This window comes from Ovis canadensis, chromosome X (genome assembly GCF_042477335.2).
Source record: "Ovis canadensis isolate MfBH-ARS-UI-01 breed Bighorn chromosome X, ARS-UI_OviCan_v2, whole genome shotgun sequence".
Lineage (NCBI taxonomy): Eukaryota > Metazoa > Chordata > Mammalia > Artiodactyla > Bovidae > Ovis > Ovis canadensis.
In genome coordinates, this window is record NC_091727.1 from 132,063,324 (window position 1) to 132,085,825 (window position 22,502).

Sequence of the window (22,502 nt, forward strand, 5' to 3'; positions counted from 1 at the left end):
CTTGCTGGGAGAATCTCATGGACAGAGGAGCCTGGTGGGCTACAGTCCAGGGAGTCACAGAGTCAGAGCATCTGGGAAGCCAAAGCGATGCTGCAAAGAAAGAACAAAGCTGCAGGTATCTCATGCCTTGATTTCAAACTATATTACAGAGCCATACTAATCAAAACAGCATAATACTGTCAGAAAAACAGTTATATAGATCAATGGAACAGAATTGAGATACCAGAAATAAACCCTTACATATATGGACAACTAATTTATGACAAAAGAGCAAAGAACATACAATGGAGAAAAAAAAGCATCTCTTCAATTAAAGATGTTGAGAAAACTGCACAGCCACATGCAAAAAAAAAAAAATGAAATTGGATGGTTATGTTACACTATACACAAAAATCACTTCAAAATGTATTAAAAGCTTGAATGAAAAACTTGAAACCATAAAACTCTTAGAAGCATAGGCAGCATGCTCTTTGACATTGGTCTTAGCAATTTTTCTGGATATGTCTACTCAGGCAAGAGACGCAAGGCAAAAAATAGATAGGACTGCATCAAACTTAAAAGCTTCTGCACAGCAAGGGAAGGGAAGTCGCTCAGTCGTGTCCGACTATTTGTGACCCCATGGACTGTAGCCCACCAGGCTCCTCCGTCCATGGGATTTTCCAAGCAAGAGTACTGGAGTGGGGTGCCATTTCCTTCTCCAGGGGATCCTCCCCACCCAGGGATCGAACCCAGGTCTCCTGCATCGTAGGCAGACGCTTTACCATCTGAGCCACAAAGGAACCATCAATAAAACAAAAAAGACAATCTACTGAAGGGGAGAAGATATTTGCAAATCACATATCTGATAAGTTAGTATCAACAATATATAAAGAACTCATACAACTAAACAACAAAAACAAACAAATAACCCAATTAAACAATGGACAGAAGAGTTGAATAGACATTTTTCCAAAGAAGGCATACAGATAACCAACAGGCACATAAAAAATGCCCAACACTCAGTACTAGGGAAATACAAATCAAAACCACAGTAAGATATCACATCATACCTGTCAGAGCAGCTACTATCTAAAAACCAAGAAATAACAAATATTGGTTAGGATGTAGAGAAAAGGGAAGCCTCATACACTATTGATGGGAATGCAAATTGGTATAGCCACTATAGAAAATAGTATGGGATTCCTCAAAAAATTAAGAATAGAACTACCATACGATCCAGCTATTCCATTCCTGGGTATTTATCCAAAGAATATAAAAACGTTAATTCCAAAAGATATATGGTCCTCACCGAGCGCCAGGCTGGACTCCTTGTTTTATATAGCAACTTCTCACCAGCTATCTATTTTACACATTATATATATATATATATATGTATATATATATATATATATATATATATAATATACACTACTTTCTCCAATTAAAAATAAATTTTCATACTAAAAAAAAGATACATCGGACTTTCCTGGTGGTGCAATGGATAAGAATCTTCCTCCCAATGCACAGGACACGGGTTTTATCCCCGGCCCAGGAAGATTCCATATGCTGCAGATCAACTAAGCCTGTGAGTAACAACTACTGAAGTTTGCATGCTCCAGGGCCCACAAGCCACAACTAATGAGCTCCTGTGCCCAAACTACTGAAGCCTGCATACCTTAGATCCAGCATACTGCAACTACTGAGTCCAAGTGCTGCAACTGCTGCAGCCTGTGTTCCACAAGCCTGTGCTTCACAACAAGAGAATCCTGAGCACCACAATGAAGAGTAACCCCCACTCACCACAACTAGATAAAGCCGACACACAGCAAGGAAGACCTAGCACAGCCAAAAATAAAAATAAACAAATAAATAAAAATAAAAGATACCTGCACCCCTATGCTAATTGCCTTTGACCGTGTGGATCACAACAAACTGGAAAATTCCGAAAGAGATGGGAATACCAGACCACCTGACCTGCCTCTTGAGAAATCTGTATGCAGGTCAAGAAGCAACAGTTAGAACTAGACATGGAACAATAGACTCCTTCCAAATTGGGAAAGGAGTATGTCAAGGCTGTATATTGTCACCCTGCTTATTTAACTTCTATGCAGAGTACATCATGAGAAACACTGGACTGGATGAAGCATAAGCTGGAATCAAGATTGCCGGGAGAAATATCAACAACCTCAGATATGCAGATGACACCACCCTATGGCAGAAAGCAAAGAACTAAAGAGCCTCTTGATGAAAGTCAAAGAGGAGAGTGAAAAAGTTGGCTTATAACTCAACATTCAGAAAACTAAGATCATGGCATCTGGTCCCATCACTTCAGGGCAAATAGACGGGGAAACTGTGGAAACATTGTAACAGTGTTAGACTTTATTTTTCTGGGCTCCAAAATCACTGCAGATGGTGACTGCAGCCATGAAATTAAAAAACGCTTGCTCCTTGGAAGAAAAGCTATGACCAGACTAGACAGCATATTAAAAAGCAGAGACATAACTTTGCCAACAAAGGTCCATCTGGTCAAACCTATGATCTTTCCAACAGTCATGTATGGATGTGAGAGTTGGACTATAAAGAAAGCTGAGCACTGAAGAATTAATGCTTTTGAACTGTGATGTTGGAGAAGACTCTTGAGAGTCCCTTGGATTGCAAGGAAATCAACCCAGTCAACCCAAATGAAATCAGTTCTGAATATTCATTAGAAGGACTGATGCTGAAGCTGAAGCTCCAGTACTTTGACCACCTGATGTGAAGAGGTGACTCATTAGAAAAGACCCTGATGCTGGGAAAGATTGAAGGCAAAAGGAGAAGGGATGACAGAGGATGAGATGGTTAGCATCACTGACTCAATAAACATGAATCTGAGCAAATTCTGGGAAATAGTAGAGGATAGAGGAGCCTGGCATGCTGCAGCCCATGGGGTCAAAAAGAGTCAGACACAATATAGTGACTGAACAACAAGAAAAGCACACACACACACACACACACACACACGTAATACTTGTTAACCATAAAAAGATGAAATCTTAACTTTTGTGATAACATGGATCAACCTTGAGGTATTATCCTAAGTGAAATAAGTCAGAGAAAGACAAACACTGCATGATTTTAATCATATGAGTCATATAAAAACAAAAGCAAAATTAAGGAAAAAACAGAAAGAAATACACAGATATAGAGAACAGAGTAGCAGGGTTACCAGAGGGGAGGGAGGGTAGGGAGGGTTAAATTGGTAAAGGAGATCAACTGCATGGTGACAGATGGAAACAAAATTTTCTTGGAGGGGTAAGCATGCTGTTGCACCCTAGTACTGCCTTTTGGACTCTTTTTTGATTATGAGGGCTACTCCATTTCTTCTATGGGATTCTTGCCACACTGTAGTAGATATAATGGTTATCTGAATTAAATTCGCCCATTCCTTTCCATTTTAGTTCACTGATTCCTAAGATGTCAATGTTAATTCTTTTTTTTTTTTTTCAATGTTAATTCTTACCACCTCCTGCTTGCTCACTTTCAGTTTACCTTGATTCATGGACCTAACATTCCAGGTTCCTATGCAATACTGTTCAGACAAATGAGTCTGAAATGCAATACTTGGGTACAGCCTCAAAGATGACAGAATGATCTTGATTCATTTCTAAGGCAAACCATTCAATATCACAGTATTTCAAGTCTATGTCCCTATCACTGATGCCGAAGAAGCTGATCAGGTCAATGATGACCTAGAAGATCTCCTAGAACTAATACCAAAAAAGATGTCCTATTAATCACTGGGGATTGGAAAGCAAAAGTAACAAGTCAAGAGATACCTGGAGTAACAGGAAAGTTTGGCCTTGGAGAGCAAAATGAAGCAGGGCAAAGGCTAACAGATTTCTGTCAAGAGAATGCACTGGTCATAGCAAATATCCTTTTCAACAACACAAGAGGCTACTTTACACATGGACATCACCAAATGGTCAATACCAAAGTCAAATTGATTACATTCTTGTAGCTGAAGATGGAGTGATACATAGTATACAGTCAGCAAAAACAATACCTGGAGCTGACTGTGGCTCAGATCAACAGCTTCTCATAGAAAAATTCAGGCTTAAACTAAAGAAAATGGGGAAAGCCACTAGGTAAACCAGGTACAACTTAAATCAAAACCCCTATGATTATGCAGTGGAGGAAATGAATAGATTCAAGGGATTAGGTATAGTAAACTGCCTGAAGAACTATGGACAGAGGTCTGTAATATTGTACAGGAGGCAGCAAAGAAAACCATCCCCCCAAAAGATAAAAGCAAGAAGGCAAAGTGGTTATCTGAGGAGGCTTTACTAAAGAAAGCTAAAGAAAGAAGAGAAGTGAAAAGCAAGGGAGAAAGCAAAATATCCAACTAAATGCAGAGTTCCAAAGAATAGCATGGAGAGACAAGGCCTTCTTCATTGAACAGTGCATAAAGCTAGAAGAAAACAACAGAAGGGGAGAGACTAGAGATCTCTTCAGGAAAATTGAAAATATCAAGGGAATATTTTCCCCTAAGATGGGCACAATAAAGGACATAAATGGTAGAGACCTACTAGATGTGAAGAGATCAAGAAAAGATGGAAAAAATACATGGAAGAGCTATACAGAAAAGATCCTAATGAACCAGATTACTACGATGGTGTGGTCAGCTACCCAGAGCCAGATATTCTGGGGAGCAAAGTCAAGTGGGCCTTAGGAAGCACTGCTGTTAATAAAGCTAGTGGATGTGATGGAATTCCTGTTCAGTTCAGTTCAGTCGCTCAGTCGTGTCCAACTCTTTGTGACCCCATGAATCGCAGCACGCCAGGCCTCCCTGTCCATCACCATCTCCTGGACTTCACTCAAACTCACATCTGTCGAGTCCGTGATGCCATCCAGCCATCTCATCCTCTGTCATCCCCTTCTCCTCCTGCCCCCAATCTTTCCCAGCATCAGAGTCTTTTCCAATGAGTCAACTCTTCACATGAGGTGGCCAAAGTACTGGAGTTTCAGCTTTAGCATCATTCCTTCCAAAGAAATCCCAGGACTGATCTCCTTTAGAATGGACTGGTTGGATCTCCTTGCAGTCCAAGGGACTCTCAAGAGTCTTCTCCAACACCACAGTTCAAACACATCAATTCTTCGGCACTTAGCTTTCTTCATAGCCCAACTCTCTCATCCATACATGACCCCTGGAAAAACCATAGCCTTGACTAGGAATTCCTGTAGAACTATTCAAAACCCTAAAGGATGATGCTATCAAGGTGTTGTATTCAATATGTCAGCAAATCTGGAAGACCCAGCAGAGGTCACAGGACTGGAAAAGGTCAGTCCTCAACCCAATTCCCAAGAGGGGCAGTACTAAAGAATGTGCTAACCATTGGACAGTTGCACTCATCTCCCGTGCTAGTAAGGTCATGCTTAAAATCTTGCATGCTAGGCTTCAGCATTAAGCAAACCAAGACATAACCATTGGACAGTTGCACTCATCTCCCATGCTAGTAAGGTCATGCTTAAAATCTTGCATGCTAGGCTTCAGCATTAAGCAAACCAGACATTCCAGATGTCCAAGCTGGATTTAGAAAAGGAAGAGGAACCAGAGATCAAATTGCCAACATTCACTGAATCATAGAGAAAGCTAGGGGATTCCAGAAAAACATCTACCTCTGTTTCATCAACTACTCTAAAGCCTTTGACTGTGTGGATCATAATAAGCTGTTGAAAGCTCTTAGAGATGGGACTACTAGAGCATCTTACCTGTCTCCTGAGAAACCTGAATACAAGTCAAGAAGCAACAGTCAGAACCCTGTATGGAGTAGCTGATTGGTTCAATATTCAGAAAGGAGTATGACAGGGCTGTCTGCTGTCATCCTGTTTAATTTATACACTGAGCACATCATGAGAAATGCCAGGCTGGATAAGTTGCAAGACAGAATCAAGATAGGTGGGAGAAACATCAACAACCTCAGATATGCGGATGATACCACTCCAATGGCAGAAAGCGAAGAGGAACTAAAGAGCCTCTTGATGAGGGTGAAGGAGGAGAGTGAAAGAGCTGGCTGGATGGGGAACATGTGTACACCCGTGGAGGATTCATGTTGATGTATGGCAAAACCAATACAATATTGTAAAGTAAAAAATAATAATAATAATAAATGATAAATGGTTTACACTGTAAAAAAAATAAAATCCATATGGGTTCACTTCTTTAAAAAAGCTAAATATAAAAAAACCCCTAAGATCATGGTATCTGGTCCCATTACTTCATGGCAAATAGAAGGGTAAAAGGTGGAAATAGTGACAGATTTCCTCTCCTTGGGCTCTAAGATCACTGCAGACAGTGATGGCAGCCATGAAATCAGAAGATGATTGCTTCTTGGCAGGAAAGAGATGACAAACCTTGACAGTGTGTTGAAAAGCAGAGACATTACTCTGCCAACAAAGGGTTGTATAGTCAAGGCTTCCCTGTGGTCACATATGCTTGTGAGAGTGGACCATAAAGAAGGCGAAGCACCGAAGAATTGATGCCTTTGAATGTGGTGCTGGAGAAGACTCCTGAGCAGCCCATGGACAGCAAAGAGATCAGACCAGTCAATCTTAAGGGAAATCAACCCTGAATACTCATTGGAAGGACTGATGCTGAAGCTGAAGCTCCAATATTTTGATCATCTGATACAAACAGGTGACTCATTGGAAAAGTCCCTGATGGTGGAAAAGATTGAGGGCAGAAGGAGAAGAGGGTATCAGAGGATGAGATGTCTGTATGTTATCACCAATGCAATGGACATGAACTTGGGCAAACTTCGGGAGATGGTGAGGGACAGGGAGGCCTGGTGTGCTGCAGTCCACGGGGTCACAAACAGTCAGACACGATTGAGCAACCGAATAACAACAACAACAAGCATGCTGTAGTATATACAGAAGTAGAAATATAAGGTTGTCCACATGAAACGTATGTAATGTTATACACCAATGTTATCACAATAAAAATAAATTTTAAAAATACATACTTGATTTCAAAGATGTAGTGTGAAAGAATATAAAATATTTCAATTATATTATTACATGTTGCAATGTTAATATTTTGATATGAATTTAAATATATGATTACAATTACATTCATCTATATCTTTTAACTTTTAAATAATGGCTACTAGAGAATTTTAAATCACATATGTGGCTCATATTGTATTTTCGTTGCACAAATCTGCTCCAGTGGCTGCATGCTACAATGATGAGTTTTGCTTGAATTAGAGATTAAGTAGATGATTCACACTGTCAAAAAGCTTATACTTTGAGTAGGAAGGATAAAATAATCAAAAAATTTTCCTAAAAATGTATTATAATTAAATGCTATAAAAGAGAAAGAAAACTTTCTAGTGTGCTATTTGGCAGGGAAAACATTTAAACCAGTCCTTAGAAAAATTAGATTTCCCTGGTGACTCAGACGTTAAAGCGTCTGCCTACGATGCAGGAGACCCGGGTTCAATCCCTGGGTCAGGAAGATCTCCTGGAAAAGGGAATGGCACCCCACCTCAGTATTCTTGCCTTCCCCCTCCCCCTCCCACCCAAAAGAGGGGCTCAAAGAAACATTTGGGACTTCCCTGATGGCTCAGACGGTAAAGCATCTGCCTATAGTGCGGGAGATAGTGCGGGAGACCTTGGTTCAATCCCTGGGTCGGGAAGATCTCCTAGGGAAGGAAATGGCAGTCCACTCCAGTATGCTTGCCTGGAAAATCCCATGGATGGAGAAACCTGGTAGGCTACAATCCATGGGGTTACAAAGAGTCGGACACGACTGAGCGAATTTACTTCACTTAGAAAAATTAATAGTGAAGGTGAGGGACCTCCCTGGTTGTCCAGTGGTTAATAATCTGCCTGCCAATGCTCCAGGAAGATTCCACATGCCGCGGAGCAACTAAGGCAGCATGCCACAAGTACTGAAGCCCATTGGCCCTAGGGCGCATGCTCCACAGCAAGAGAAGCCACCATAGTGAAAAGCCCATGCGCCGCAACTAGCGAGTATCGTCCGCTCACCACAACTAGAAAAAACCTGCATGCAGCAACGAGGACCCAGCACCGCCCCCCCAAAATAGTGAAGGTAGGGATAAGGGAAAACCTGAGTGCTTTTGGGAAAAGGCTGGCAGTCTCGTATGGGACATATGGTACAGCAAGGAGAGTTGATGAGTCTGGATAAACAAGGATCAATTTCGAGCAGGACTTGAATATCAAGCCAAGAACTCAGGGCTTTGCATAGTCCATTATCAGGAGCCACTGACAGGTTTCAAGCCAAGTTGTCATAAGATGACTTGGTTTTAGGAATGTTAGTCTTCTAGCTCCATCGAGGGTGGCAGTGAAGATAAGATTGGAGACAAAGAAATGGTGGGAGGAAAGAGTTAGGAAGCTGTGCCAATAATTCGGGGGAAAAGGAATAAGCCCCGAAACTGACTGTTGGCAGTGAGAATTAGGAGGGCTTTCCTGGTAGCTCAGTTGGTTAAGAGACCACCTGTAATGCAGGAGACCCGGGTTTGATCCCTGAGTTGGGAAGATCCTCCAGAGAAGGAAATGGCAACCTGCTCTACTTGCTTGGGAAATTTCACGAACAGAGGAGCCTGGCAAGCTACAGTCCACTGGGGTACAAGAGTCAGACACGACTTAGTGACTAAACTACTACCAAGAATCAGGAAGGCATGGGTTGACTTGGAAACTATTGCTGAAGTAGAATCATTAGATTTGGCAGTAGGTTGATGCAAGTCCCAGAGAGTGAGTCAAGGAAGATTTAGTAAATGCAAACAGTGGGGTTCCCCAGTTTGGGGGACTGACAAAGCAGGTCAAAAGGGTCAGGGGTTCCTGGCTTCTAGATATAAAATGACTTAAATGACTAACCTTAGAGTCTAGGCTGGCTCGGAGGCAAGTGAAGGGTAGCAGGAAGGAGGACAAGAGGGAAGAAGAAAGCAAAACTCAAATTGCTGGGATCTCAATTTTCCTGTCTGAAAAGGGGAGACTGAAGCAGTGTTCTTCCAAGACCAATATTCATTCTAAGACTTGTGTTGATAGTAGAAGATGCCAATGTTGTTTCTGTTTAGTCACTAAGTTGTGTCTGACTCTTTGCTACCCCTTGGACTGCATGTAGCCCACCAAGCTCCTCAGTCCATGGGATTTCCCAGACAAGAATAATGGAGTAGGTTGCCATTTCCTTCTCCAGAAGTTGTCAATATGACATAATAAAATTACCTTAGTGACTTCCCTGGTGGTCCAGTGGTTAAGAATCTGCCTACTAATGCAGGGGACATGGGTTCAATCCCTGGTCCTGTAAGATCCCACATGACTCAGGGCAACTAAGCCCGTGTACCTTAGAGCCCGTGCTCTTCAACAAGAGAAGCTATTGCAATGAAAGCACAGGCGCCACAATGAAAAGCAGCCTCAACTAGAGAAAGCCTGTGCAGCAACGAAGATCCAGCACAGCAAAAAATAAAGTAAATAAATAAAATAAAATGGGGACTTAAAAAGTTACTTTAGGCACCAGACGTATATTGTTCTTAATATGTATTTCTATTAGCTGCTTTTTCCTCCTCCACCCCTGCCTTGAACTTGTGATCAACTCTCTCCAAGGAAAGTTTTCTATCACAAAAATTTCTAGATGACAGGGACGGGAAAGAAAGGAGAACTTGCAAAATATTTAAAGATCATTTTGGCACTCAAGAGGCTACAATGACTAAGAGACGAAGGAAGAAATATATATAACTTAACTACAAGGAGTTACTGAACCAAAGTGATTAGTATCAGCTTAAAGCTTTGAGACCTTCCCTTGTTATTGATTTTAAGCAGAATCAATCTGTAAATGGTAATAGTGCTCAATTTAAATTACTCACAGCAAGTGCTGCTTTTCAGGGCCTGTCAGACAGCATGTTGTTCTTTCAACTGTGTTCTGCACTCGCAAAACAAATTAATGTGGACAGGAAACAAATGTAATTTGGGTTAGCTTATCAGTGCTATCTTTTCACTGTATGGAATTATTTTTGACCTTAATGGCCTTAATTACACTTACAATGTGATCCATTGTTTTGTACATAGACAGCCCTGATGATAAAGAGAGATGATCCCAGAGGCTAAGGAGAGAAGGAATGAATGGCCAAGAGGGCAGAGAAGCAGAAACAAATATGATTTCAGCAGGGTGGGGTCCCCCAAATGCCTCTCCCTCTGGGAATTTCACATATCTCAATACATAGCTGGTCTTTATCAAACTGTCAAGTGGGCAGCCAGAGAACAGGGAGGAAGCCTAGAAGAGAGTAGGGTACTGGGAGGCAGGGGTAGAGAAAGTTTGAAGAGTATGTCTTTGTGGCTTAGGATGCTATAAACACATAACCCCGAAGCTGGAATGTTTCAGTAGTGTCATCATCCAGTGTCCTTATAGCAAAATCAGGTTGCAAAATAAAGCAACCTAAATAGCAAATAGCAAAATAGCAAAATATTTGTGATGTCTTTACTACAGTATATATCCAATGGAGTCTAGGAGCCACCTGCATCAGTACCAGGAATTGAGAGAAGCTTTTAAAAAAATAGATTCTCTGACTCCCAGGTTCCACTCCAGACCTACTGAACTAGATATTCTGGAGTTAGGGCCTAGAAATATGAACTTTAGTATTCCTAGATGATTCAGATGCATACCAGAGTTTGAGAACTATTGCTTCATTACAGCTGAAATCCTCGAAGTGCATATCCCATTATGTGTAGTGCTTGGCATGGTGATGCTTCGTGAATTACCGCAGAGCAAGCGATTCTAATGGATGAATTGGGCTTTACATTACTTACCCAAAGCCAAGTTTTCTTTTTCTTCTTTGTTAGTCTTTCAATATCTGTGAACAATAACAAACTGATAGAGTTAAAAAATTGGGCATAGGCAGAGGATAATGTCTCCTTCACAGAGAAAATTGAGACTATACCTTCAACTCCCTGAACTTCCTTGCCTTGTTTCTGTCCTTAAGCAGAAAGCATTCAGTCTATTACCATCATGATGTTAATTGGGGATTTTTCATAGTTGTCTTTTACAGATTAAAGAAATTACCATTTATCCCTGGGGTGTTTGTTTGTTTGTTTGTTTTACTCAGGAATGGAGGTTATATTTTGCCAAATGCTTTTTCTGCATCTATTGAAATGGTTTTTCTTTTCCAGTTTGCTAATATGGTAATTAAACCGATTTTTGAATGCTTAAACTGTGTGTTTCAGCAGTTCATGGAAGGTTCCAAAAATTTGCACTAAATATTTTTAACTGGAGATAGTAAGTAGCCTGGCTTTCTTCCTAACTTAGTTGCTGAGATCATTGCAAAAGTTAAGGGTTTTTTTTGTTGTTGTTGTTTTCCCTATTTTTTTTTTTAAAGAATAATGTTCCTTGTATTAGTAGAAATTGAAATGCTAACATGATTTGAGGTAGTATGAAAACGTGAATGCCTTTGGGAACTGTTTGTTATATATGTCTCTATTGTATTTCTATTCTGTTAACAGTGTTTAAAAAGTGATATTATCACACTCATTTTCTGTTAGACCCAGCTTTATTTGCCGGTGCTTACAGAAGGCAAGTGATCTAAAGACCAAAAGGAATGACTTCCCAGTAAATTACTGTTCCCTCCAATACTAGATTTTCTAAAGCCTTCAGTAACTCTCCATTACCAACAGAATGAAGACAAAATAGCTTGGCATACTAGGCCCCCCCCTCCCACCAAAGCTCTACTGCACAATAGCATCATTTCTCAAAGTCTGTTCCCACCCTCAGCTTTACTCTCCTTTCCTCCCCAGTATGCTCTGAATTGCCTTGCCTCTGCTCCCTTGTGCAGGTTGCGCCCACTGCCAGAGATTCTCTGACCATGTTCTCTGTTGAAATTCCATTTATCCTTCAGGGTTCAAGTAACTGTCGCCTCTTCTCTTCCTCCATTCAGAAGTAACCGCTTCTAGGCCTTCTCTGGTGGCCCAGAGGTTAAAACTCTGGGCTTCCAATGCAGGCGGCACAGGGTCGATCCCTGGCTGGGGAACTAAGATCCACATGCTACATGGCACAGCCACGGATACACACACACACACACACACACACACACACACACACACACACACACACATACAGAGTGATCACTTCCTCCTCAATAACTCCAAATAACATTCTTTAGCAGCCCTAATGGCCCTTGCCTAATATCCCGCTGGCTACTGTCTGCTCCTGGAGGCAGGGACCAGGTCTGCACTGTGTCTATAGCCTCCATGGCGTCCAGCACAGTGTCCTGGATTCACTGGGCTCTTCAGTTTGGACCTGACAAGGCTTTACATCATCTGGCCCTTGCCTGCAACCTTAGCTCCGTCTCTAGCCACTCTCCTCCTTTCTGCAGCTACACTGGCTTTCTGTCAATTCCGCAAAAGTGCCAACTGCTCTCATACCTTGGGGCTCTTGTGTACACTGTCCTCACTCACTGCCTGAAATATTTTCTATCTGTTCTCCACCTGGTTAACTCCTACTCATCCTTCTCATGTCGACTTAAACATTGCTTCTCAGAAAACCTGCCCTTATCTCTTAGATCCACTGTGTACTTATCATCCCCCCAGACATCTCATAAGCTTGTAGTTACAGGAGAAGGAGTGAGGGAGGGAGAGTGGAGGTCTCAGAATAGATCCACCCTCTCCCTTCTCGCCATGACCAGGAAACACACACTAAATGCCTACCCTGTGGGTTGTCAGCCAGGAATGAATACTTCGGGTTTCGTGGACAACACAAGAGCTGCACCTCTGCTAGGACACCTTGCCTTTACCAGTCCATTCTCTTGCCCCTCGGGGCACAGTGTTCCTTAAGACTCTCCCAAGTTACCTGCTTATCACGCAGAAGAGCAGCAAAATGTGTCAGAAAGAAGAGTCAGGTCAGGTGGGGCCTAAAGCTTCGTTTGTTATCAAGAGGCCTCTTGTTTGGAACTTCAAGATGTCTTGGTTCTCAATGGTTAGGGATTTGAGATCGGAACTAGGTAAAAAGAGTAAAAGATAAAGTTAGACAAACTCACAGATAGGAACAGAGGATGGAGAATAAAGCATGTATAGGAGCAGAACTTGTAATGAGGAAGATCAGGGCAGAACGATGGCATTCTAATTTTGTTGATTTGGAAGAGCTTTTTATCACTTTTCTGCTGCTTCCGAGTTGTGAAAATTGCCTGAAGTTGTCCTTGTAGGTAGATGTTACAAATGGCAATTGCAGGCTGAATCTGGTTCTCAGATTTTAGTTGGCCAGCATGGCATCTATAAAACATATTTGAATGAGTTATCAACACTTAAGGATTGGAAGAGTTCATATAAAATTTTATATTTTTCGCTTCTCTTGAAAAATTTGGAAAATCTGGCAGCCCAACCCCATCCAGTAACAGTCAGCTGGAGCTGAGGACCCCCGCCCCCTTTGGGTGAGACATATTCTTTCCCAGTTTCCACAGTTTCTATCCTGTTTGCTTCACTCATTTATGTTACCTGCCTGACTCTGTAAGCATGTGACTTTGCAACCCTTGATTTTTTTTTCATGTTTTATTATGGAAAAAAAATCCAACATATACAGAGGTAGAGAGAATAATAAGATGAGCCCCCATGCACACACCATCCAGTTTTAATGACTGTCATTCAAGGCCAATCTTGATACATCAGTGCCCTCACTCATTCTCCAATACTGATACCCTATGCCTGGATTTATTCTGAAACAAATCCAGACACAGTATCATCTTTTCAGCAAATATTTCAATATGTGTCTCTAAAAAACCTTTTTAATAAACAGATCTACTGTATTACTATCACAGCCAAAACATGACCAATTCTTTATTATTATCAAACATCCACTCTAACTTTTTAATTCTCTTATCCATCTGATTCTTTCTCTTTCTTTGAGGAGAAATAAGACTAAGAAGGGTTGGACTAGGAAAGGGGAATGGGAGTAGAAATACGAAAAGGATATTACGTTCTCTGTAAAGTAATAGATGGAATGGTTACTTATGTCTGCATAATATCTTTATCCTTTTATACTTTTCTGAATTTTTAAAAAAATATGTCTGATTTCACTTGCTCCCTAGAACAGCTTTGTGTAGATGGGGATGAGTTTTGCTCTCACACTTTGTATGAAACAACATAGACACAGTGGGTTATCTATAACATAGATAAGTGAACTCTTCAAATTAGAGATAGTAACAGAGCTGTCACAAGAACTCAGACTACCTGCCTCTTTCTGTTGTGCCGCATATGAAAGGTGGTGATATGAAAGGCATATATGATGATAGGAGACAGTATAGACTAATTTGTTGTTGTTGTTTAGTCTCTAAGTCATGTCTGACTCTTTGCAACCTTATGGTCTGTAGCCCACCAGGCTCCTTCATCCATGGACTTCTCCAGGCAAGAATACTGGAGTGGTTTGCCATTTCCTTCTCAGAGGATCTTTCCTACCCAGGGATCGAACCCATGTCTCCTGCTTTGCATTGCCGGCAGATTCTTTACCACTGAGCCACCTGGGAAGTATAGTAGTGTGTCTTTGCTGAGTGCTTACTCTGTGGCTAGAGGCTATGCTAGGTACATAAATTATCTATTCCTCTCATCAGTTCTCTATTATTCCAACCTTAGAGAGAAGAATGCAGAAGACATAGACGTTATGTAACTTTCCCAGGAACAAACAGATGGAATAAACAACTGGCAGAGCTAGGATTGGAAGCCAGATTGCTCTAACACTAGCATCCAAGCGCTTCACCATTGTATTAATCTTGCCAGAACAAGGGCTTTAGAATCAGACAGACTTCCTATCCTAACTTTTATTCATTTTGTGACCGTGGGCAACAACTGTCTCATCTTTATTTATTTATATATTTATTTTCCTCATCTTTAAATGGAAATAATGGTAACCAAGTCCTAGGATTAACAGGATGATCAAATAAGATCATCCATTTAAATTGTTTAGCGTATTACTTGGTACAGAATAAAGACTCAATAAATAAAAGCCACCAAAAGGGCGATGGTTTATAATATAGTACATCTATCAATGTGCTTTAGCAAAAGGCTTGGTCCCATCTTATGCTACCCAGCAATATCTGGTTCATGACTTGGTGTTTCTATACATCTTTACATGGGAAGTAAAATGAAAGTATACTTTTTACTTTGAGATGAAAGCATTTTTCCTTCTAATTCTAAACATTTTAATTGTCAAAGACACAACAGGTTTGATGAGGAAATTTCAAATCCAGTCATCCATAAAGCTTCTTTACTTTTCATCTTAAGAACTAACTTCTCAGACACTTGAAAACTAGAGCCGGATGATTCTGGGAAATCTTTTCTGGAGTTGAAAGTGAAGATGTATATTTTTGTGTGTGTGTGCTGACTGCCTGGAGTTTATTGTTTACTTGATGCAAGGCACAGGGTTATGGGTTGTAAGGAAGGCTCTCCTGTGGCTTGAAAAAGTAGAGAGTGGGGTTCTCTCGACTTCCTTTTTGATGTTTTGCTGTTTTGATATTAAAAACCGAACTGCTTCCATTGGCTGCAACCTGCTTAGTCTTGGGGAGGGGACAAGGAGGGGAGGGTTCTGATGAGCCTAGCACCTTGGAAGGAAGCCTGGCAGTTGGTGGTGATCACTCAGGACAGGGGCCTGCAGTTGGTTTTGCCAGGCTGGCCGCTGGGCTGCTGCTTCCCCATGGCTTCCCAAGCCAGGTCACAGGTGATCATGCCGGTGGAAGCCTGGGCAGACTCTGAGTGCTCTGGGAATGCCAACACTGTGGCCATGAATGGGAGAGTGGACTTCCCGAAGGAACAGCTGGCGCACTAGTGTCCTGGGTCTGCTTTGGGGAAATGGGGGGTGGCTTCCCCAGGAGCTGTTACTGGAAGTGGAGCACAGGTGATGGTAGTAGTCACGAGTGGCCATGCGCGAGCCACTGGAGGGGATGGCTATCATGTTCTTGCATGCGCCCTGGTGCAGGCCTCAGCGGTGACCCCTCGTGGGCCTCCGCTCAGGATCACTGATGGTGGGGACTGGAGTGCTAGGCCACAGAACCCAACTGTATAAGAGAAAGCAGGCGGTTGCTCCATGAACCAGACACGCAGGGCCAAGATGTATGTTTGAGAAAGTCATGGGATGGTGTAAACATTTTATAAATTTGATCACTCACCAACTCCCCCTGCCCCACCCCGGGGAGATGGTATAATAGGAGGGTACTTTCAAGCTCTCCTGTTCATTTTCCCCCAGTTATTAGCACCTACAGATTCCCAAGTATTTTAGGGATCATGGGTGAAGAACAAAAGTAGGTGGGCTAAACAAAGTGGTTATAGAATATACTGAACAGAAACAACTAATTTTTGTAAAGATATCTCCTATGTTCTGGGAGCCAAAAGGTAGGGGCCAAGGACAGGCCTGCTAATTTTTACTGGCCTCAGGGGTAGAAGGTTAAGGGCAGAGAGCACAAGGGTCTGTATAAGGACAATACTTGCACAGCTTTCACTTAGCTAATATACTAGTTTGCTAAAGTTGCTGAAGATAATTAATACCAACTTAGTAGTTTACAGGGCTTCCCAGTGGTAAAGAATCTGCCTGCTAAGCAAGAGACTCGGGTTTGATCCCTGAATTGGGAAGATCCCCTGTAGATGGAAATGGCAACCCACTTCAGTATTTTTGCTGGGGAAATCCATGGACAGAGGAGCCTGGTGGGCTACAGTCCATGGGCTGGCAAAGACTTGGACATGACTTAGCAACTAATAGTAGCAGCCCCCACCTCCATTTTCAAAGCCAGCAAGGCCATTCAGAGTTCTTTTCACATCTCATCATTCTCACCTACCTTTCTGCCTTCCTCTTTCTAATTTTAAGGGCCCTTGTGCTTACATTGGACCCACCCAGATAATCCAGATCATCTCCTTACTTTAAAGTCAGCTGATTAACCTACCAGAAGCAGAAGATATTAAGAAGAGGTGACAAGAATACACAGAACTATATAAAAAAGATCTTCATGACCCAGATAACCACGATGGTGTGATCACTCACCTAGAGCCAGACATTCTGGAATGCAGAGTCAAGTGGGCCTTAGGAAACATCACTACAAACAAAGCTAGTGGAGGTGATGGAATTCCAGTTGAGCTATTTCAAATCCTAAGAGATGCTGCTGTGAAAGTGTGCACTCAATATGCCAGCAAACTTGGAAAACTCAGCAGTGGCCACAGGACTGGAAAAGGTCAGTTTTCATTCCAATCCCAAAGAAAGGCAATGCCAAAGAATGTTCAGACTACTGCATGATTGGACTCATCTCACACGCTAGCAAAGCAATGCTCAAAAGTCTCCAAGCCAGGCTTCAACAGTACGTGAACTGTGAACTTCCAGATGTTCAAGCTGGATTTAGAAAAGTCAGAGGAGCCAGAGATCAAATTGCCAACATCCTTTGGATCACTGAAAGACCAAGAGAGTTCCAGAAAAATGTGTATTTCTGCTTTATTGACTATGCCAAAGCCTTTGACTGTGTGGATCACAACAAACTGGAAAATTCTTCAAGAGATGGGAATACCAGACCACCTGACCTGCCTCCTGAGAAATCTGTATGCAGGTCAAGAAGCAACAGTTAGAACTGGACATGGAACAACAGATTGGTTCCAAATTGGGAAGGGAGTATGTCAAGGCTGTATATTGTTATCCTACTTATTTAACTTCTATGCAGAGTACATCATGTGAAATTCCAGGCTGCATAAAGCACAAGCTGGAATCAAGATTGCCAAGAGAAATATCAATAACGTCAGATAAACAGATGACACCACCTATATGGCAGAAAGTGAATAATAACTAAAGAGCCTCTTGATGAAAGTGAAAGAAGAGAGTGAAAAAGCTGGGTTAAAACTCAACATTCAGAATACTAAGATCATGGCATCTGGTCCCATCACTTCAGGGCAAATAGATGGGGAAACAATGGAAACATTGGAACAGTGACAGACTTTATTTTTTGGGGGGTTCCAAAATCACTGCAGATGGTGACTGCAACCATGAAATTAAAAGACGCTTGCTCCTTGGAAGGAAAGCTATGATCAACCTAGACAGCATATTAAAAAGCAGAGACGTTACTTTGCCAACAAAGTCCGTCTAGTCAAACCTATGGTTTTTCCAGTAGTCATGTATGGATGTGAGAGTTGGACTATAAGGAAAGCTGAGCACCAAATGATTGATGCCTCTGAAGAAGATTCTAGAGAGTCCCTTGGACTGCAAGGAGATACAACCAGGTCATCCTAAAGGAAATCAGTCCTTAACATTCATTGGAAGGACTGATGGTGAAGCTGAAACTAATACTTTGGCCACCTGATTCGAAGAACTGAGTCCCTGGAAAAGATCCTGATGTTGGGAAAGATTGAAGGCAGGAGGAGAAGGTGGACAGAGGATGAGATGGTTGGATGGCATCACTGACTTGATGGACATGAGTTTAAGTAAGCTCCGGGAGTTGGTGAAGGACAGGCAAGCCTGGTGTGCTGTGGTCCATGGGGTCACAAAGAGTTGGACACGACTTAGCAACTGAACTGAACTGAACTGATTAACAACCTTAATTCTATCTTCTGCCTCAAATCTCCTTTGGCATGTAACATAGCATATTCACAAGTTCCAGGGAATATGACAAGTTCCAAGGATTATGGACATCTTTGGGAGGAGGTATTATTCTGCTTACTACAGCTACTGAATGTTAGAAAGAGAACTGGCTTCTCTTTCTAAAGAGAGACTAAATTAGGGAATAGTTGCGGGACTTCACCAATACTTGCAGACTATTTTAAGTTTCAGGTGTGATTTGTAAAATGGAAAATGGCCTGCTATACATCTGCTCTTGAATGGAAAAACAGCATAATTGTAAACATGACAATTTGTTCCCAATGATTTTCTAACTTTTTAACATGGTTTTGATTAAAAGAGGAAAATAAGCAAGAAAACCAAAAAATAGTCTTAGCAGTAATAAGCAAGATTCATCTCACCATGAATTAGAGCAGGCTAAAAAGCAATATTCTTTAAGACTGTGGTGCTGGCTTAAAGGTGAAATATTTATCAACGGAACAGAGAGGTTGTAAATAGCTTTTAGCATATATAACATTAACAGATGTCAAATATGCACCCTAAAACAATGAGCAAAATATTTTTAGTAAGCAAGGACTTTGGAACAACTGGCTAGCAATGCAGAAAAAAAAAAAAAACAAACTTAGAACTATACATCTCCTACCATAGGGCACAACTGATCTCAGCTGGGATTTTCAGTGAGTTAAAATCAGCTAAAATCAAATCTGAAGGCTAAAAGAGACAACTCTTTTTTGGCCATGCCAGGCAGCATGCAGGATCCCTAATGGGATTGAACCTGCACCCGCTCTGCCATAGGGGTGCAGTCTTAACCACTGGACTGCCAGGGAAGTCCCCTAGACAGCTCTTCATTAGCACAATTATTTGATAATGTACAATTCCAACTGTGGGGAAGAGGATAGACAATTCGCAGAACAAAAAGTGCATAGCATAAATCAATACTTGAAAAAAAAAGTTAAACCCTTGTGGCTCAGCTGATAAAAGATCTGCCTGCATTGCTGGAAACCTGGGTTCAGTCCTTGGGTTGGGAAGATCCCCTGGAGAAGGGAAAGGCTACCCACTCTAGTATTCTGGCCTGGAGAATTCCAAGGAATGTATAGATCATGGGGTCACAAAGTCAGACACGACTGAGCAACTTTCACTTTCATGGGACAAGGAAGTAAAAATGCAAAAAATGTACCAATTTATACCTACTTAATTGTTCTGAAAGGTAAAACTCAATATTCGTAAGGTGGGGGAAAACACGTATTGTTGGAAGTGGTGATCGTAATAACCACAGTAGCCAACTCACCTTCCTCATAGCACTTTTGTGCAGGGAGACTGTTTCTCTCATCTAATAATGGAGGAATCTGTGACTCAGAGAGGTGAGGTAACCAGTCAACCCTCAGATGGCCAGCATAGGCAGAAGCAGCTTAATCAAACTTTGTTGAAGTCCAAACCTTGTGTTTTTAACTAAAACGCCTTCTACAGCAATATGTAACTAGAGTAATGAAAAAATTCTTATTCTCTGATCGATATATTCCAAGCCCATAAATTAAGCCTGAGAAAATAATGTTGAAAAAAAAAAAACCCTTTCTGTATACATCTACCTATGCCCACAAGCCAGTCAGTCAGTTCAGTTGCTCAGTTGTGTCTGACTCTTTGTGATCCCCAAAAGATGTGTATTAATTCAACAAATACCTATTGATTTCTCATTATCTACCAAGGGGAAAAACTATAAGTAAATTCCAATACATGAATGCAAACATTAAAATGATCATGTGAAGAATGTGATCAAACATGGAAAAATATTTATGAAATGATGTTAAAGGAAAAAAACAATTGACCACACTATTGGATATCCTCTATGCAGAAACAACAGGGTGAGATTCAAGAGCTAAGTTTAATCAGAAAAGTTTTGTGACGTGGGAGGGCAATTGTGGGAAATTTCTAAAAAAAAAAAAAAAAAAAAAAGAAAGAAACATAATTGCTAAACAAACAAACAAAAAAAGAATGTTTTCAGTGGGGAAACTTGTCGGTTGACCTTCATGAAACCAGTCTGTTTTCGTGTTGATTGCCTATAAAAGCCAACTTTGCAAAAATGGTTGGTCCACGTGCTGCAAGGTTGGTGGTAAGAACTTTAGTTCCAGGAAAAACACCCCCTCTGAGTAGCCAGGTGCTTACCTGGTTTCCTGTGCTTCTTCAATGGGAAGCGAGGGGCGGCCAGAGCGCATTGGCAGGCAGGTGCAGGCGACCAGTGGAGGTTTGCTTGCTGGGTTTGGGGGTGGGGGTTGCGGGGGAGTGGGGATTGGTGAGGGGGTGGAGTGGGTTTTCCAGTGGAATCTCAGCTCAGCCCAGAGGATGGAATCATCTTTGTCCTTTCCAATTATGCCATTAATTGTTTAAGCGATTGCAAGACTAAAAAAAGATTTTAACCACTAATCTGTTTTGGGGGCTTCCTTGGTGGCTCAGCAGTAAAGAATCCACCTGCAAGGCAGGAGCCGCAAGTTCAGTCCCTGGGTCGGAAAGATCCCTTGGAGAAAGCATGGCAACGCCCTCCAGTATTCTTGTCTGGAGAATTCCATGGGCTACAGACCATGGGGTCACAGACGGCCAGACAGGACTAAGCGACTAAGCACACACTGCTCACTCTAGTAGTTAGGACTCTGAGCTTTCACTGCTGAGGGCCTGGGTTCAATCCCTGGTCTGGTCTTTGAACTGAAATCCCGCAAGCTGTGTGGTCGAGAGAAAGAGAGAGAGAGAGAGAGAGAGAGAGAGAGAGAGAGAGAGAGAGGGAGAGAAACAGTTTAATGTAAAGAAAAGGCAGTGGAAGTGACTTAGCACGCACACCACTTTTCACTGTTGTTGTTGTTAGATGTAAAACAACATCATTGGTGAAATGGAGGAATAAGAAAATAGGGTACTCAGTGGACAGAAATTTCAGGTGCTCTTTGTGTGGGCAAGCTAAGTCCCCTCAGTTGTGTCTGACTGTGACCCCATGGACTGTGGCCCATCAGGCTTCTCTGTCCATGGGATTCTTCAGGCAAGAACACTTCCAGGCAAGAACTCCTCCAGGGGATCTTCCAGACCCAGGAATCGAACCTGCATTTAATACTCCTGCATTGCCAGGCGGGTTCTTTACCACTAGTACCACCTGGGAAGCTTACTGTGTAAATAAGGAATATAAGGGCTTCCCTGGTGGCTCAGATGGTAAAGAACCTGCCAGCAGTGAAGGAAACTCAGGTTCAATCCTTGGGTCAGGAAAATCCCCTGGAGATGGGAATGGCTACCCACTCCTGTATTCTTGCCTGGAGAATTCCATGGACAGAGGAGCCTGGTGTCCATGGGGTCACAAACAGTCGGACATGACTGAAGCGACTGAGCATGCACATGCTGACCCCTGAGACTTTCCCTAAATGGTTATAAAAAGCAGAGCACAGTGAAGCCAACAGGAAAAATAAAACAGGAAAATTAAAAAAAAAAAGACTTTTAAAGAGAAGAGGGAAAAAAGACTTTCCTGGCAATTTGTTTTTTCCTGTAATAAATATAGAATCCTGATAAACTGAACCCTGGAAATGTGATGTTATTCAATTGAGAGGATGGAGTATAATAGGGCTTCCCTAGTAGCTCAGATGGTAGAGAATCTCCCTGCAGTGCTGGAGACCTGGATTTGATCCCTGGGTGGGGAAGATCCCCTGGAGAAGGAAATGGCTACCCACTCCAGTATTCTTGTCTGGAGAATTCCATGGACAGAGGAGCCTAGAGGGCTACAGTCCACGGGGTCACAAAGAGTCGGACATGACTGAGTAACTAACACACACATGGTGGATAATATTATAAAGCTGTTATTTGGGAGAACACGCTATACTTGTGCAGAGGTTCCTGAAATGTAGCAGGGGAGGTATTAACAGAGTTATTAAAAATATTGTTTGATTTTTGCCAGTAAATAGAGGCAAAAATGGTTCCTTATGGTTCACAGGGGAGAAAATGATAA

General features: G+C 41.9%; 1 non-coding gene and 1 pseudogene across 1 annotated transcript; both read right to left on the reverse strand.

Annotated features, from left to right (window-relative positions):
• Window positions 1–707: 707 nt before the first annotated feature.
• On the reverse strand, window positions 708–779 carry TRNAR-ACG (transfer RNA arginine (anticodon ACG)). Its single transcript has one exon. It is a non-coding gene; the product is annotated as a tRNA-Arg (tRNA).
• Window positions 780–15,560: 14,781 nt separating this feature from the next.
• On the reverse strand, window positions 15,561–15,901 carry LOC138930050 (pancreatic progenitor cell differentiation and proliferation factor pseudogene; annotated as a pseudogene).
• Between the last annotated feature and the right edge of the window lie 6,601 nt (window positions 15,902–22,502).